Below are 18,446 nucleotides of genomic sequence, written 5' to 3'. Positions count from 1 at the left end.
CAGGAGAGACCACTGGCAATTCAAAGTAATCGGGGAGCGACATAACAAAAATAAATTTGGGTCTTGACACGCTGTTGGAAAAGAATGGCAATCAGCAAATTTAATGCATTTCTGATGTATATTTAAGGCTCTGACACTAGGCCACAGATGTACATGTGTTGGGTTTCTATTTTGCAAAAGATATGGTTGGTGATAACCTATTATGGGACATCGTCAGCTTCCCCATTGCCTCAGCCACGGATACGAAAAATTCCATCACTTGCTCTATCCAGGAGATGTAATATCGAAACAAATTATGGCTGGAATTGAAAAGTCACAAGCTTATTCCGTCTTGATCAAACCACTGCCAAGAAGCTAAGTGCAGAAGTGGAGATAGGCCCAAAATGCTTTTTATTGCATTATCATCATTGACATCTACGACACTCCCGGTTCATAGCTTTAGTAGTTGATAAAAATCTATATTTTCAAACTGCAACGCATCCCAGTAGCTGAAAAAAAATATTGGTCGGTCAGTTGTTTGATCATTTCTGTGCTAAATATGTACAATTTACCCAATGCCAACATTAAATTTACGTTCAAACTTTACAAAATATGCAAAGAACAAATACAGGGACTGAGGGACTCTCATCCTTTCTGTGTGGAGTTTGCATGTTCTCCCCGTGCGGCCCCCCCCCCCCACCGTCCAAAGACATCATGTTTGGGTTAACTGCTGACTAAATTGTCCGTAGGTCTGAGTGTGTCTGAGTGTGTCTGAGTGTGTCTGTGAGTGGTTGTTGGTCTCTCTGTGTCACCCCTGTGATGGACTGGCGACCTGTCCCCTCCGCAACCCGGAAATGGATAAGCAGTAGATGAATGAATGAATGGTTTGTAAGATGCAATGATCACATCTCAAAGTACATAACGTTTGATTGGCTGGCAGGAGTTTGTTCTGGCCACAGCAATAATAAGAGAAGTCTCATCTTGATTTTATGGTGTAGAATATTGAACCATCTGAGTGCTGCCTTGCTCTACGGTGGCCTGGAGGCATTTATTCTTTTCAACAGTGATCAGTCCTGACACACGAGGTCTGCTGAGACCCAGTTAAAGATTTCTATTATCATATCAAATCACACACCAGTACTCTCATTATAATTGACACATCTTGAACAGTGAATAAAGGCTGCTCTACATAATGCATAATTAGAAAGTTTTTTGACTTTTTTTTTTTTTTTTTTTTTGCGTATGGTAATGTATGATAAGAGCTGATGTTAAAGAGAATAGCCTTGGTGGAACATTAAAAGATCTCATAGAAGTTAGAAGATTATGGTTGGTTACAGTGACCTCCTGACCTGGCTGGATCCCTCTAGATGACTGAGCCGTCGCGAAGCTGAGGCCGGCGAATGTCGAGGCTGATTCCCCCGTCCTTGCAGAGACCTCGTTAACGACTTAGAAGACCCATCAATATTTAACAACTCTATGATTGAAATTTCAAATTCATCTCCTCAATGGTAAATCATAAAGGAGAGGGAGAAGGGAGCGGGGGGAAAAAAAAGGGGGGTGGGGGGGGGCAGTGCAGGTTGGTGGGGCAATCTGGGGCAGAGGCAAAGAATGAGAACCACTCATTTTTTTATCAGAGAGCTATTTTAAAAGACTGTGATTTAGTGAGGCCACACCAAGTCAATTAGGGGCAGAATATCTGAGCTCTGTTTAAGTAGTTACTGAATCACCATATTGGATCTGACTGTCCAACAATCACTCTGATATGAAAACATACTATTCTACCAGTGGGGAAAGAAGACCGTGTGAGATACAAGAGTGATTTCTCTCCTTTGGCTCTGCACTATTCTTGTTCCCACCCCCCCCCCCCACTCCACCCCTCTCTCTTCATCCCTTTCCTCCTCATTCTTGATTCTGTCATTCCGCTTTTCCTTTATGCATTTCTCAACCTCTGTGCCCCCTCCTGTTCATTCGACAGTCTTGAGTCAGAGAGCAAGAGATAGCTTTACTATTTCATGAAGGGCTGAGGTTTCCTGGTGGTGCCAGAGCTTTCCGTGTTCGACAGAGTCCACTTGCTTGTGCGAGGGTACCGCGACAATTGACTCGCACATTCAAAAAGAAACTTTCTTTTACATGTCAAATCCAAGGCCAAGAATACCTGTCTGTGAATATTATTTACATGAGTGTAATTTGAATTTTTTGAATTTCACTGAAAATGATTATTGCCCCAAAAAAAAAAAAAAAAAAAAAGTTTACTATCAGGACACACAACCTTGGGTATGGTTAGCTATCACAATGATTTATTCTTTTTCAATACTTAAACAGACATAAAATAATATCCCCAAATATATTACAAAATTATAGAGTGGGTTTGGACATAAGATACCAAAATCTTACATTAAATAGAGAGGACTACAATACAGTATGTGTCTTTAATTCCGTAATTGCCATCATCTTCCTTTGTGTGCTTTAGTCATGTGGTTTCTTGAAGTAAAACAAAGCAGCAGTGAAACCAGAAGAAATCACTTCCTGATGCAGCACAGTCATCTTCCTCTGTGTATCAAAGACTGTTTTTGTGGGAGTACCCCTGCCTATGAATCCCATCCCTCCCCAGCCATGTGCGGCTTTTGGTTCACTGGAGGTCAGGACGATCATTCACCCCAAGGCCTGAGGGCGTCCATATACTCTCCCCTTTATGACCACATAAAGAAAGCCAAGTGCTCAGGCGTGCCTGATTAGCTGCCCTAATATGCTATTTGTGACTAATTTCAGAGGCGCTAAGTCACAGGTGATGGTCCCAGGGTGTAAATCTAACTTGGCTAACCTGGTGCGTGTGTGTGTTCCTGTATATGTGTGTCCCTTCCCCTAGGATGCACTAGCAGGTCCCACAGTGAATATGCAGAGGCCATTTAGGGGAAAGGCAGGACATAAAAGTAATGGATGGTAGATGAAGCCATCTCAAGCTGACAAGTCAGCGTGCATCTATACAGCAAGGAAGTGAGTACATACCTGTGTGTGTGTGTGTGTGTGTGTGTGTGTGTGTGTGTGAGAGAGAGAGAGAAAGAGAGAGTGAGTGTGACGTTAAAAAAATGACTGGAGTAGGTTTGTCTTAACACAATCATTACTCTTTGCCTCCAGCACAGATACAGTTTTACTGCTAAAATTTGGTGGGTTACATTGTACATTTTATGTGCTATACTGATTTACTAGTTCACACGATGCACATCTGAATAGTTAAAAGTAGTTAATGAGTGTCTTTTGGCTGTATCGGAGTGGAACAAACTGTTTTAAACAAAGAACAAAGAAAGAGGGTTTTGATGCTGATGCACAGGTATCTGCACAAGTTAAAACTGTTTTTTTTCCAGCAGTCCCACGCATGTATTTCATATGATGAAGCATGTAGCTAGTTAACAGAGCTTCAGCTACTATGTGCCTGTGTCTATCCTTTAGCACCTCATAATGTGTCAACAGTTCCCTGTATGAGCTGTTTTCCTATTATCCTCCTGACCGCTGCTTTTCTGACCCCATGGTGGAGTTTTGACAGGATAAGGGAGGAGAGGGGAGACGAGCAGAGCAATGCCGCTAAAGTGTGTGTGTCTGCTGGTGTGAGCAAAATAAAAAGGGAGGGAGCGAGAGCAAGAGAAAGAAGGAGAGGAGAGACAGAAAGACGCTGTGTGTTTGGGAGGAGAGAAAGGGACAGTGACAGAGTGCATGCATGGATGCATGAGTGAATTTGCGGTTGCGTGTGTGTGTGTGTGTGTGTACACTGTATGTGTACGTGTGTGCATGTGCTCCAGTGACCTCTGCGCTGGCTGTGCTGTGTCCTCCAAGCTGACAGAGTCCTCTCCTCCAGCTCCTCGGTGTTTAACACCCAGGGTCTGTTCCCAGATGGGCAGCCTCAAACGCCCCCCCTGCTTGATACACACTCACGCGCACACATAGGCGCACACACCTTTCAGCAGTGTGAGGGCTCCCACTCTGCACCCTGACACTGCTTCAGCTCTGAGGAGGTGAAAGCCATGGGTGGTGTTAGCGGGAGGGTGGGGGTGGGTGGATGGGGGGGCTAAGCTACACTCACCTCAAAGCCACATAACCAAAAGGTTAACAGTTCTGCCAGATGTGGGGTCACCAGCAGTAAAAGAATCACATTATTTCTATATGAATGACAATGTACAGCCTTGAGACATTTGGACTTTCATTTATTCAGTAGAGCTGACAGAATATGGCACCCGCGACGTTGGAGGTGTGCAACAACACTTTTAAGTTATTTGCATTCATGAGAAATGAATGGCAATATATGCTGAAGCATTTTGGCTTGGAAAATTACAGCATAGGGCTGTCATTGGATTTTAAAAGTAATTTCTTTGAAAAGTGCAAAATTTTCAATAAAATTTTGAGGGAATGCTTGCAGACATTTTCATATCCAATTAGGCTCACTGAGTAGAAGGTGCTTTCACTCATAAGTAGCTGAAAGGTAAAATAAATAAATAAATAAATAAGAATATTCTTATAATAAATAAAATAAGAATTGCAATTAAAACCCTCATCAATACACAATTTTATAAACAGTGAAAGTAAAATAAATAAATCATCAGGAGATAGATATCCTGTCCTCCTGTGGGAACATTGACCAAGCAGGCCGTAAACATCTCAGTCGCAGACAATTGAACAGCCAGGGTTAAAGAATAGTCCAAATAATAAGATGCAAGCCTCCGCGTCTGGTAAATCAGTGTAAAAAACATTCTTCCCTGCAGCCAAAATACTTCAACCTCCTGTCCCTGTTTTGAAATCATAAACAGCCCACCTTCCCTCCAATGGTAATGAAATGCAAAACGGTGTGTAAGAAAATATCAAAACCCGCCTCAGCTTTGCACCCCTTTGTCGGAAAACATTTCAGAGATGCAGGCGGTATCACGTAGCATGGATTCTGTCAGAGCCAAATTAGGGACATTAAAAATCACAGGATGAGAACTTGCTAATTATTACACCCCCTTACAAACAGAGACAGTCAAGCTAAGCAGCAAGCCACTGGCTGACTCCCAATGTCACTTTCTCTGGATAACAAATATCCAAAGGTCAAAGTGTGTACTTCAGGGGAATAGGGAAAACCTCAACGGGCTAAGTGGTTTGTGTCTGCGCCTGTACGTGTATCTTTGTAGGAAATCTAGCCTCTCATGTCCTCTAAGACTATGCTGCCACCTGCAGCTCCGGGTACGAATAAAGATACAGGGGTCCTGCTGAAGAGAATAACAGGCAGGGTAAAAAGTCACAGACTCTAAAAGTCATGGTCAATTACGGTTAAAAGAACGGCATAATCCCAGGCGACAAATTCATTAAAATGGGAGAACGGCAGTTTCGCAGACGACTGTAACAATGTTGTAGTGCACTGTGTCAAAATGAGAATACCCTGTATTAATTGGGAATTTTTTACGTCCTGCACAGGACACGAGCAAAGATATTTGAAGAAATTTGCAGACTGAATAGTTCTGTGATCATGGTGAGTACACAGCTCATAAAAAGACAGCATTTCAAATGAGAAATTAGATTCAAATTTTAAGCCACGTGACACATTTTTAGAAATATACAATACCTATTTAAATGACGTCACCAATTCCATATTTAAAATCAAAAACACAATCATGTGTTCCTACCTGTTGAGACTGACGCAGTGTGTTGTAGGTCTACTGTGGACCTTACAGATGAACTTGGGTGCAGATAGTTATCCCATCCCAAATGCCTGCTTATTTTTTTCACAACCCATTTATTGTTGCAAAAGGACAGGAAGATGTATGACCCCGCAGCAATTAAAATATTAGATATCAAAGTGCCGATGCCAGGGACTGTTAAAGAAATGTGATAGTGAGCATGAGTAATGACGGCACACATGACTTGTCATAAATAGGGGAGGCAAAAAGGGTGGGGGTGACCTGAATGCAAGGATTCTCTATTACAATATTCTGTCGCCAAACAACCGGCACAATATATTTCTTATTTATTTTTTATTTTTATTTTTTTCTACAGGAACTCTTCAACAGAGAGCGGTGAACTTTGGACTGACATTTGTACAGATGTGGTAAGGCTAGAAGCAACCCTGTAATTAAAGCACTCACCCTGGGAAAGAAGGTGTGATCTTCTGTCATATTTTGACAAGGCTCCGAGCGCTGGGCAAAGCAATATAGTTACATGCTTGGTAGCAGCTGAAAGAAAAATGAGTGTATGTTTGATTACCTGATAGCCAGGCTGTATCTCCGAGCTATTGTTTTTGGTGATAGCGAGATCGCGCAGAGACTGTGCGTATTATGCGCGCGCGTGCAAACACGTGAGTGAACGTCCATGTTTCTTGTGACATTTATTCCAACATCTGTAGACAGTGACGCACGCCTCTTGAAAATGTTCCTGTTTGCTTTGCATTTTACAAAAGGAAAAATTTAATAGAGAGCAATTTAAGATGGGCTACAATCCCGTAAGATAATCATGTCCATATTTGATATTCAGTGTTGCAACCAAATCCCTCTTTAAGTTGATGAGCATTTCGGTAAATATATTTTGACTAGACTTCACTGCCTTCTAGAAACCTGAGATAGACACCATATATGCTCTGTCAGAATCATTAAGGCAACATGCCATCAGGTTCAACTCAGAGTGTCTTTGAGAATGATAAAGCCTGACGCGGCTTGAACTTTGCATCTGCCAGGAGGGGCTATTCTCTGTCGGCTCCACCATTCTCCCATAGCTTTAAATATTGTAGGCATCTTGGGGATGTGGAGACACATTTGTCATCCTTATTTGACAGGCTTGATGAAGGGGTTGTCTGTCAGTGTTTCACAAATCCGACCAGACCACAAGCCCGCGGGTGGCACATAGACAGTCACGAGCTGGCGGGGGGAGTTCCCTCCCCTACTGGCTCACAGGGTAATTGTGATAATGCTGGGATGGAAAATTATAGAGGGGCGAGTTAAGAAGATACTTGAGTTAAATGCAGAGGCTTGACACAGTGAGGAGAGTGTGGGTGGTCTGAGACTGTGAAGGCAAGTTGTTACAGTTCATTCTTAAATACTGTGATAGTTGTACCACTTGCATGTACTCTGGTATTAAATCTAATAAGCCAAACCTTTTTATTTTGTCTTCTCTTTGTGCAAAACTGCAGAGGTGGGGAAAACGGTTTGTGATTTCAAATTCAGTTCTGCATTATTGGCTCTGTATTGTTAACCCTGCCACTTAATTTCGTAAGAATTTTAAAACATCATCCATCTTAAGATTTAAGATCAGACGAGGGATCTGGAGACTTTGCAGTCGTTTCTTGTAAAAAAAAAAAAGAAAAGAAAAGAAAATAGAACATTTCCCAACCTTTTGCAAAAATGCTGAGACGATCCAACCCAGTCAGCAGATAGCATAACAGTCCTATAAACTAACTTCCCTAAGACTTTCCCTCTGTTTTGCTCCTCTCCCTCCCTCCCTCTCTCTGTTGCTGACATCAGGGTCAACCTAGCATATAATAGACAAACTTGGCAGTAATCTTGGGACTCTGAGAGAGGTCCGGGAGATTTATCAATCAACTGGCCACATTAAACGGATTTCCTAATGAAGTGAAGTCTTTACAGGGATTAATCCTCTACCACCTGCGAGGAGCCACCTGCTCGACTGCCATAATTGGCATGGATGGTACCGCCACCATCAGCAGAAAGAGGAGAGGCACAGAATGAGGAAAAGAGGGAGAGAGAGAGAGCGCGCGAGAGAAAGGGGGAGAGACGGCTGAGATGAACAGAGGGGGGAGAGAGACGGACAGAGAGGAAACAAGTTGGAGAGAGGACAAAGAAGCCAGACATTGGGGTGTCAAACTCATGCAAATGATGACACTCAGTGTGTTGCAACGACTCAACGAGGGAGGGAAATAAATAAAATATTTTAAAAAAAGGAGACGAGACAGCGCCAGGTCTCTTATGACACAGCGATGAGCATCCAACCCTTAGTTTGTGCCAGTCTTCCAGCATTCCAAGACCTTGACAGCAGCTCCTCGCTACATCTTCCAGCTGTGTCAAATCTGCCTATGTGCTAATGAACGTGTCAGCACCCCAATCGTGTCATTGCTGTGTGTGTTTCAATTCACCTCTGAGCAGTGAAATTCTACCCCAGGTGTACCAGCTTACACATTACATTCACCCGCAAGTATTTCTGCATGAATAATTACACAGTTCCAGCCGTAAAGTTAGAATCCAGGCTGTTTTTCTGATTATACTGCCAATCCAATATTTTAGATTGTGCTGCCAATTGCTTTAACTTGATTGTGAATGCAATATGGACTGACATTTATCAAGAATGACCAGTCTGCATTACGTTTGATCTATTGTAGTAAGATTAAAAACACACCTGTGAAAAAGCAGGGAGGAAAAAACACACACACACACACACACACACACACACATACACACATATATATATATATATATACACACACACACACACACACACACACAGGGCCTTTTTTCCACAAAGAAGGAAGGAAAAACTTAATTGTTGATTTAACTTCATTATATGTAGCCTCATATTACATGGTGACCATGTTGTGTAAACAAGGCATGTAGTCATGTACCACAATAATCTGATTCTGTCCACAAAACCGAGTTTCAAAAGATTACATTAATGATTCCTCAGGACTTCACTTTCTTATTCTCACATTTCAGTTTTATAAAATATGACTACTTAAAAAAGTCATTCATTGCTCTCTTTGGATGCCATAGCCCAAACAGTGAGTCTGTATTGCACATGTTCGACTTCAAAAAGGGTGTGTCTGTATTATATTAACTTCAAAACTGAATCAATTATCACTTGTTCAAATAATTTGTAGGACACCTGTGTTATTGGTACGTGACTTGCAACGAATGTGTTCTTAAACTAAAGTCAATGGTAGGAAAATATTTAATGTCAACATAAATGTTTACTTATCTGACACTTACATTTTGTTGTTTTAAGTTGCCTTAAATAAAGGTCTTGTATATTTATATGATTGCGTGTGTGATATTCAGCGAAATGTTTACTTAATGGCCCACTGGCAATTAGATAAAAGTTGGCTTGACCCAGTTTTTATTTCCATGGAAAAATTTATTGACATGTAACATATTTCTGCTACTGCATGGACGTCCATTTGTGTTAGCTTTGCTTCTGATCTGAGAACAACACCAAAGCAGAGCATACATTATCAGACGAGAACAACACAATGTCAATTATCAGAATGCCCACTACACTCGATCTGTGTCACTGAAAAGGTGTGTACTTGATGAGCGTTTTCCATTCGAATAGAATCCACTGTGTGTGACATAAAGGAACACATCCCGCAACATCACATCAACATCCACTCATGACGCTTTGAATATACATCACAAATAAGAGCAGCTCACTTATTGAAGGATGGCCTACCCTCAGATACTTTATATCTGAAAAGTTGACCTGGATTTGATGTCCGAGGTCGTTACAGTCAGGTTAGTTGTGACCTGAGTCACATTTGACGAGTGTGTGTCTGTGTTTCTGTGATTCCTGACTAATGAACAACTCTCCAGAGTCATAACTCCTGGGAAGAAAAGATGATTTTGTGGAGTCTGCCAAGGGACCGGGAGTATTGGCACAGCTAGAGTGTCCCTCATTTGTTATGGATCCATACTGCCACCTTGCCAAAAGAGGTGCCAGGCCAAGGACAAACTCTGGGTGTGTGTTTGTGTGTGTGTATACAGTCTGACCCTCATCCCAGGACTAAAACCTTGGTGACAAGCCATATTGGCATCTAAAAATATTCTAATGGAGGTATAAAGCAGAAACAGGAAAGGCACTTGGGTTTGTTCTCAAAGACAGACAGAACTCTGGTTACTATTCTTTTATTATTTAAAACGCAGTAATGGAATGAATCAGGTTTAATCTGTTTTTATCTGTTCATAGTTAGCAGCCAAATTAATTTACTGAGCATGTCCAAAGTCTCTGTATTCAGAAAATAGGTCTCCTGGATGTCCAACAGTATGAACGGAAGTGGGATGTGTAACCTACTTAGAGGGAGATGGAGAGGAAATCTCCATGTGAGGCCTTGAAATTACACGAGGAACTGCATCGTGCTTTTAAGGTTACAGAGAGCGTCCATCTTGGTCTGTGACTACCATTATCACTCTCAGTGAGGTATTATGGAACATTTTACAAAAACAAGGCAACACATATTTTTGTGTACAGTATAAGGGTTACCCTCACAAAGACGCACGCGCACACACACACAGAGCTCCATCCACCTCCTTCTCTAACTCCTCAAGCTGTGTTGTTTTGAGTGAAAGAAGAACCGTTCCTAATCCACTTCACGGATCAGTTTCACAGAGACGGTAAAGCCATTCTCCCTCCAAGCTAAAGCAATTCAGATCAGACACCTTGATGTCTCAAAGAGCACACAGTGAGCTCTTGTTTTCTGTTTTGACTGCTGGGAATCCATGCCAGACAGCACCCCTGATTCCAGCTCAAAGATAAAACTAATGAGGTTTTCATTCAAGTCCGCTTCATAACAATAACTGAGTCATCGCCAGACGTGGCTGTTTTCACTAGTCCATGAGATTCTATGATCCACTAATCTAGGCTTTGGGGGAGTTAGATTTCCAAAACTAAAGGTGTAAGGCTGTACAGCATATCAAATGCAGTTGTTAGTTCCATTTTCTTTCATCACGATTTATAAATTCTTTATGACAACTTGTACCAAAGTGCTGCAAGAACAAGGTGAACGTACAGTGGTTTCCTCTTCATACAGATTATATTGCTGAGACTGAGTCTAACTGCATTACCGCCCTTTTTCTCACCTTACGTCACATTAACAATAGAATTTTTATGTGACATTTGAAAGAACTTTTGTCACAACACTCCCTTGCTAACAATGGTCAGTATGAGGCGTTGGGAACATTAATGAATTAACTAGCAGCTAATTGTGCAGTAATAGAGGGCCAATTATAGGGATCAGCACACCGATAAAGCCTTGATACCTGCCAGACCCACCCATTGTAGTTATCTGTTCCCGAATCCTCCCACAACCCCTTGCTCTTACGTTTCGCCAGGAGATGACACCGGCATTAGGAGCTGACTTAAACATCAAAGAACAGGTCTTAATCCTTCAACAATAACAGTGGGTGTCTTTACAAAGACATTGTTTATGTAGATTTCTCAGGTCGGCCACCTCATCTGACCTTTCACTAGGTGCCTTGAGGTGGCTCTGTGTTGTCAGCACCATTCCTGTGACCAGAGCTTTATACGTCTCAAATAGTTGTCTGTCAAAGAAATCCCTTCCTTTCTTGCTCAGGGCATTAATCTTAAAGAGGCAGAGACAATTCAACCTTACTGTCGATTAGGGTTCCTCCAATATTCTGAAAAACTATTCAATAATTAAGGGTGCTGTTGTTGTTAATAATCTCTGACACCGTGTTCCACTCTGATCATGTAACTGAGTCTGTTTCAGTTTCTTCAGCGTTTTGAGGACTCAGAAAGACAGAAGCGGTTTTGTAGAACAGTATGGCCCCTGCGGCTAAACTCTTTCTATCTTTCCTCAATGACAACATGATGTAAGGTAAACAGCTCCAAAAGAAAATAACCAGTTCTAGGCTGTAACAAATGCGTGAAGAAAAAAAAAAAAAAAGAAGTTTGGCCTCCAAAACCTGACACCATTCAGAAAAGAAATGTGTTTTCCTCCCACCTTGCTTCTATCCAGAGGCCTAATAACTTGTGTGAACTTAGAGTGCACCTCTTGGCCAAAGGGTCAGCAGTAAACATAAATAACAGATTGTAGAGCTGCTCCCAAGTGGTGGCAGGGGGTTTAGATGGGCCAGATAGAGCAAATATATGGTATATAATACAGACCAGGCAAAACAAAAAGCTAATAATCAGCCATGTGTTGATGTTTTTTTTTTTTGTTTTTTTTTTTAAACACATAGTGTGACAGAGTCCATCATTTCCGCTAATGTGTTTCTCACGAGATCTAGATGCCCCAATGCAGTTTCTACCAAACAGATCTGTGAAACTGCAGTTGATGTCGTGGTAACTCTGTTTTGTTTTTTTTTTTTTGTTTGTTTGCTTTCCTCTCCCACACTTCAACATTGTGTGCAGAACTTTTCACACAGTTGTGGCTGCATCAGCAAGTTGCCAGTTACACTGTCTCACACACAAGTCAAAGTAAATAGGGCTGGCGATATCTTCGGAGATATTTCTGAGAACTCAATTATGCCCGCTTGGCCTCAGATGTTGGTGTGCAGAACTCTGAAAATCAGACCGCCAGCGTGACAGTCCCTCCCTGTGATGATGTTGTCATTCCTGTCTATAAGAAGACAATTCAACTGTCACTTTTGTCAACACGCACTGGATGGCTCTCTGTTTCTGTTGGGAGAACTATTGACATGACCTTCCAGCACAAATGCACAAAAACGACTAATTCCAATGACTCCAGATCAATTAAAAGCCACGACAATGTGACTTCAAAGGAGACAAATGTTAATTATCAAAGCAAATCTTTGTTCTTCCTAATCAGTTTGTGTGGTACAGACCGTCGGTGTCTTACCAACAAGGCGCTCGTGATGTTAACGTTTCAAAGTAAGAATTCACCCCATGCCCCAAATCAGAGGCTCAGTTAGCAGTGACTTAAATCTTATGTAACTCTGGGCTTCTGACAGGCAGACACCTCTGCTGACTACAGATAGGTAATTTGTTTTGATCTGTGATTATACCCCTCATGTTCAGAGGAGGATGTAAACCCTCTTGTGAAGCTGTTAGGCAAATCCTCACAGTGTGAGGAGAAGTGCCCCCAGGGGTCTAAAGTTTTCACCCTCCTTCTCTGTCTTCTCCCCTCTCTGCCTTTCTCTCTTTCTTTTTTCATCTCATATAAGAGACAAAGCCTCCTGCCAAACACTGAAGCCCCCTAGGAGCTCATCATCCTGAAAACTAGGGCTCCTCTGAGGAGGAGAGCGAGCGAGAGGGGCAAAGCGGGCAGGGAGAGAGGGCAGACGAGGGAAAGATAGAGGGGAGGATTGTGTAAAGGTGCTCGCATGTGTGAATGTGCGTGTGCGTTCTTTCCACATTGTTAATGACTGTTAAGAGTATATCAGAGCCGCGGGGCATTTCGCACATCCCACAAGCCTCCCTCTTTTGACTGCCTCCCTGCTATTTTCCTTAACACTGCTTTTTGTGGCCTGTGCCAGACATACCTGCAAAATTATCTACTAATTATCTACTAAATATGTTTGTTCGTGTTGGTTGAACAGCTCTACCTTCCCTGCGCTGTTCCCCTCCTTCATGCCTTCCGAGTATGGGAGGTGGGGGAGGGTGTGGGCTAAGGAGAGTGGCTTATCTCCAAGAGCTCGTTATATTAATGCCAGTAATTATGTGTTTTGCTTACTTTTGATGTGCTCCTGTTCAAACGGAGAGAGTTAATAAGAGGATGACGGCAAATATGTCGGAGGGCCCTCTGTGTTGTCTTTGGGCTCTGGAAATTCCTGTGTGTACCGGTGGGGGCTTTTTGCATGAGTGTGTGTGCAGGGGTGGGGGTTGTACCAAGGGGTGGCACCCAACTCACAAGAATGTCAGTACACAGGTAATGGCAGGAGTGTATGATCAAATCTTCACTTGATTTTCATACTACTGTTCCTCACAGGCACACACACCCCTGCCAACACCTTTTCTTTGAATCCTAAAAATGGGTGGGGTTGGCAATGGGAAGGGGTATTGTAGTGGGGATTGTTTCAACTCCACTTAAGAGGGTTAGAAACGGAGGCGCTTTTGCCAAGAAGAGCACAGGTCTCTCTTTGCTCTCCCCGAGGACTGTACTGGCATGAAGAGGCGCTCTCTAATGGAAAGAAACAATCGCTAATGAGGGAAATAAATAACAGGCTCATGAAACTGAGAGGCAGGAGGGGGGGGGGGGCAAACAGAGTACTGTTAAATTTGAATTATGGTCATAAGCACAGACACACACACACACACATCCAATGATGTTTTGCTGTCATTGCTAATGAGAGACTGTGTCTGTGATGTAAGGACAGGAGCATGCTGATGGAGATTCAGACAGACAAATGAATAAGATTATCTTCCCTCTCATTGTTCATTGTTTTCTTCTGTTTCTCCCTTTTTTTTCATTTTTTTGTGTCCTTGTTTCAACACAATGATTAATACACTTGGACAAATGAACCTTTCTATCTGCCTTTTTTTTTTTTTTTTTTTTTTTACCTGGTCCACAGAAATTATTTGTAATGCATAATATGAAGAAAATTTGCATCACATTAGATGAAATTTACCCCTCACTAGATTGAAAGTAGAACAGCTTTGAGTAGAATACAATGGAGCTTTGACAGTGAGTGAACAAGCAAGAACAAGGATGTAACTTGGTGTAGTCATCCTGTTTATTTTCCCGTGAAGCGAGGGACCTCACAGTAGCTATGTTGTCCTGATCTGCTGTTGCATCATTTGGGCCAATGAAGCAAATGTCACTTTCACAAGTATGTGATGAACAAAAGTGACATTTTAGTGCCTCTGTACAGAAGAGCAATTGTCCCTACATAATGACATACATAAACCTACATAATTTCTTGAAAGCACCGTGTCACCAGAGTGTTTTGTGAATCTGCTTATCATACTCAGCCCATCACAGCGTAGCTGGACAGTACACCACTGCACTTGAGGGCATTAAATCTATTTTTCTAGTTTTCATGACACTTTCAATCAGCAGCGGTTGCCTTTTCTTTATACTGATACCATTATATTTATATCTATACCATTATATTAAAAGCATTTGTTTTGGTTTTCTTTGGTTTGGTTTCTGCAAAATTTTGAGAATCAGGAAAAAAAGAACAGCTTCTCTCAATATGCATTTTTATTTCTATCCCCGTCTGTTTCTTTTTCTTTTTCATCTCTCAGTACCTGTCTGTGTCCCCCCTGTGTCTCTCTGAGGCTCACTGCTTTGTGAATCCACTCCCTGATTCTGTAGAGGTGGAGATGGAGACTGGTTGAAACACACTGCGGTTTCAACATTCACATTCCACCTGTGTTTTGACAACACATTTCACAAGAGGGATCTGAAGTGGTTTTAGAGTTTCTCTCTTCACCATTTGATATCAAAGAATGATCCCTGCAATGGCAGAACACGCAAGACTCCATGGGACGGATTAAGGCAACATTAAAAGTAATCCCCAGAGTCAGTCGCTGCTTCTCAAGCAAAAGAAGGAAACAAAGAGACAACAGCAGTGGATGTCTTTATTGGAGGGCTGATAGTTCCCATGCAGATCAGGAACAGGAACGTCTTCCTTTATGAAATGTTTACCCTGCCAATATTAGATAGGTTGACACTTGTGATGACAAGAGCAATAATTATCATTACATGCATGACTGCCATCCACCTCAAAACTGAACAAGAGATTAAGCAAAGATTACACCCCCTTTCATGCTTGTGTGCTTTTGTAACTGTGGCCCTTCTCTTTTTGTTCGACACATCAAGTAAGAAGCAGCCACTTCAAAAATGTAAGTGTAAACAGTTCATAAACATTTTTTCTGTTAAGAGGTCAATCCAAGTTCATCAGCATGTTGGAGGTAAGGTACTACCTATGGGAAAAGAAGTCTACTCAGATTTTTTTTTTTTTTTTTTTTACATTCATGCCATATAACTGACAGCAATCTTGGGGTTGTAAGTGATGGAAAGGAATTCAGTTTCAATTTTAAAGCTGGGCATTTTGCTAACATAGCATGGAAAGTCTCCTGTCTCAGCCAATGATAAGATACACACGAGGACATGTGAAGATTGAAATACATTACAAATATCCCAACCATATGGGGCAGCAAAGCCATGTACAGCAAGAAAAGAACTGCAAGTGACTTAACAAAGGCCTACACCAAGTACTAGCATGCTCTGATCAAGGAAAGTACTTTAACACAAGTTCCTGGGCTGAGATATGGCATTTCAGTTCTGCTGATTAGCATATAATTCAGGATTATTTTACTATGTGCTGATGACAGAACAATCTTCAATACTCATTGCCCCCCTCTCTGTTAACCTCTCCCTGATTCCACTCTGACTTTTAACACTGGCCCGTTCAACATCAGCTAATGATGTAATGGTCTCCTTAAATATGTAAAGTATAAGACTTAATAAAACTCTGCGGCGTGATTATGTCTTAAGTCTAAAACCCCACTCCTGGATATGCAATTCAACATGGTGATCTATTTTAAATCAGCCTCTTATCCACTAGAACAAGGGGAGGAAAGTTCATGTGTAAATTAACAAAGTCAGTGGCGTGGAAGTTTTCCAGTAGTGCTAAAGCTTGCAGTTTCAAAAAAAAATTTGTGTTGAGATATCAAACAGTCATTAGAATAAAGGTGTAAGAGGGAAATGTCACTGGTGTTAAAAGGCAATTAGTCTTCCTTTGCTATCACAGTGTTAATCAGACTGATGAAAATGAAGATATGAAACTCATTATCGCGTATTCAATAGTAGATATTGCTTTCATGAAACATAAGACACAACGTGGGTAATGAGAAAACCTGTGACTGCCTTGCCAAAGTGCAATTTTGTTGAACATTTGATGATTTTTGATAAGATGAAACCAATGATATGTTGCTACAGGTTTGCTTTAAAGTGGTAGGTATTTAATTGCGGGATAAACATTTTCTCCTCACAACTTTTTCAAGTCAGTCGGTTCAAATTATTAAAATAAACAAGCAAGCATCCAAAAAAATAATATCTTGCTTTTTGGCAATGATTTGGTCACTACAAGAGAAGACAGATCTCATTATCTCTGTTTAGAGTCAGGGGGGGAAAAAAAACAAACAAAAAAAAAAAAAACAAACCCTGAAATCTTATCTTGAAATGACAGACAAACAGAGACTTTATAAATGTGAATGCTTTTATGCCAAAACACAAACAGGGTGGAGAGACAAGTGGGTAGACAGTCAGCAAGACAGAACAAAACAGACTAAGAATAAGAGAAAGTGAGAGGGGGAAAGCATAGCTAATGGCATTGGTATCAGATTTATTCCAAAGAGGCAGCAGCAGAAGGAGGCAGGAAGGAAGGCTGGATGATTTCTTCGCCCCGTCTTCCCCTTTCCCTGATTATGAAAGGAGACATGGCGCGAGGTCGAGGGTCAAGCCAAAAGGAGACAGCATTGTGTAGAAACTGTCACGCACCGCCACCTATTTTGACATGCACAGGCCCGTTTGTTGTCTGTCGAACATGCAAATTGGCAAGCCCAGGCTGTCATATAAAGGCAGGCAGATATGCGCCAGTCGAGAAAATGAGAGACCACCTGTAACCAGGAGAATGGGGAGTGATGGACAAGCATTCAGTCAGCCCCCCTCGTCATTTTCAGGCCCGCCATTCACCCATCAGCGGAGTAGCCCCCCCCCACCTCCCTCCCCACGCCCTCCTCCTTTCGCCACCACCACTATCAATCCCATCCTCGGTGCACACATATACATGTAAAAATCTATTCTTAATATTCAGAAGCAGGAAGTGAAGGGAAATAAATATATACGATGGAAGGGGATTGGAGGGGGTCTGTGGTGGTGATTTCAACCTGCTGGCTGCCTAATAGGATCCTGCTTGGAGACAGCTGAGGGTCAGACCTGGATAATTAGTTGTCCACAGTGGAAACATCACTCTTCTACAGGGAGTGGACAGGAGGGGGACCCTGAAAGGTGGCCTTAATGCTGTGAGTCGCAAAGAAAGTCCAGAGTGTGTCAGGTAATCGACATTAGATTATTTTGTCCTGACTAGTTTAAATGTTACAGTATGTTTCTCTATGTTTTAGGCAGACAGGGACTGGACACTGACACAAGACCAGATTTTTTGTTTTAATTATACAGAAAAATGACAGTATGTCATATAAAGCTGATGCTTTTATATAAACCATAAACACACCAGATAATTAGCTGTCCAGTATAAACTTCAACCTTTCAGAGTGGATAGATAAAGAGCGACAGAGGAAGTGGACACATTTTAAGTTTAGATGTAGGGATATTCTGGTTGTTGTTCTTTTTCTTCTGCAATTCTTTTTGTTTTATTTTTAATGGAAAGATTCACATAAAAATGACATTTTTACATCTCGCAGGATCATTCGTATAATTCATTAATTTAATTTCGATTTTAGTTTCAGGAGAATGAACACACCTTTGATCCTGATACGTAATGCGGTTTGGTACAAACAAATACACTTTTAAAAAGATCAACAAAAACCCATGTTACCGATTGAAGATGATAGAAATGTAGGGCCTATAAATAAGATTGCATTTCTAACTTTCCCAGGTCGTTAATTAACAATCAGCAGCAATCACCTCCATGTGAATATATATATAATTGCAAATATCTTGGCCCAATTCACAAAGACACAGAGCACAACTCGAGTAAAACACACCTCCAAAGCTCAGTCACTCAGGCATCATATGTGGTATGTGGTCATGTCTAATTTATCATGAGCCGTTTTGAAGATTG

This window comes from Echeneis naucrates, chromosome 6 (genome assembly GCF_900963305.1).
Source record: "Echeneis naucrates chromosome 6, fEcheNa1.1, whole genome shotgun sequence".
Classification (NCBI taxonomy): domain Eukaryota; kingdom Metazoa; phylum Chordata; class Actinopteri; order Carangiformes; family Echeneidae; genus Echeneis; species Echeneis naucrates.
This window is presented reverse-complemented; position numbering follows the sequence as displayed.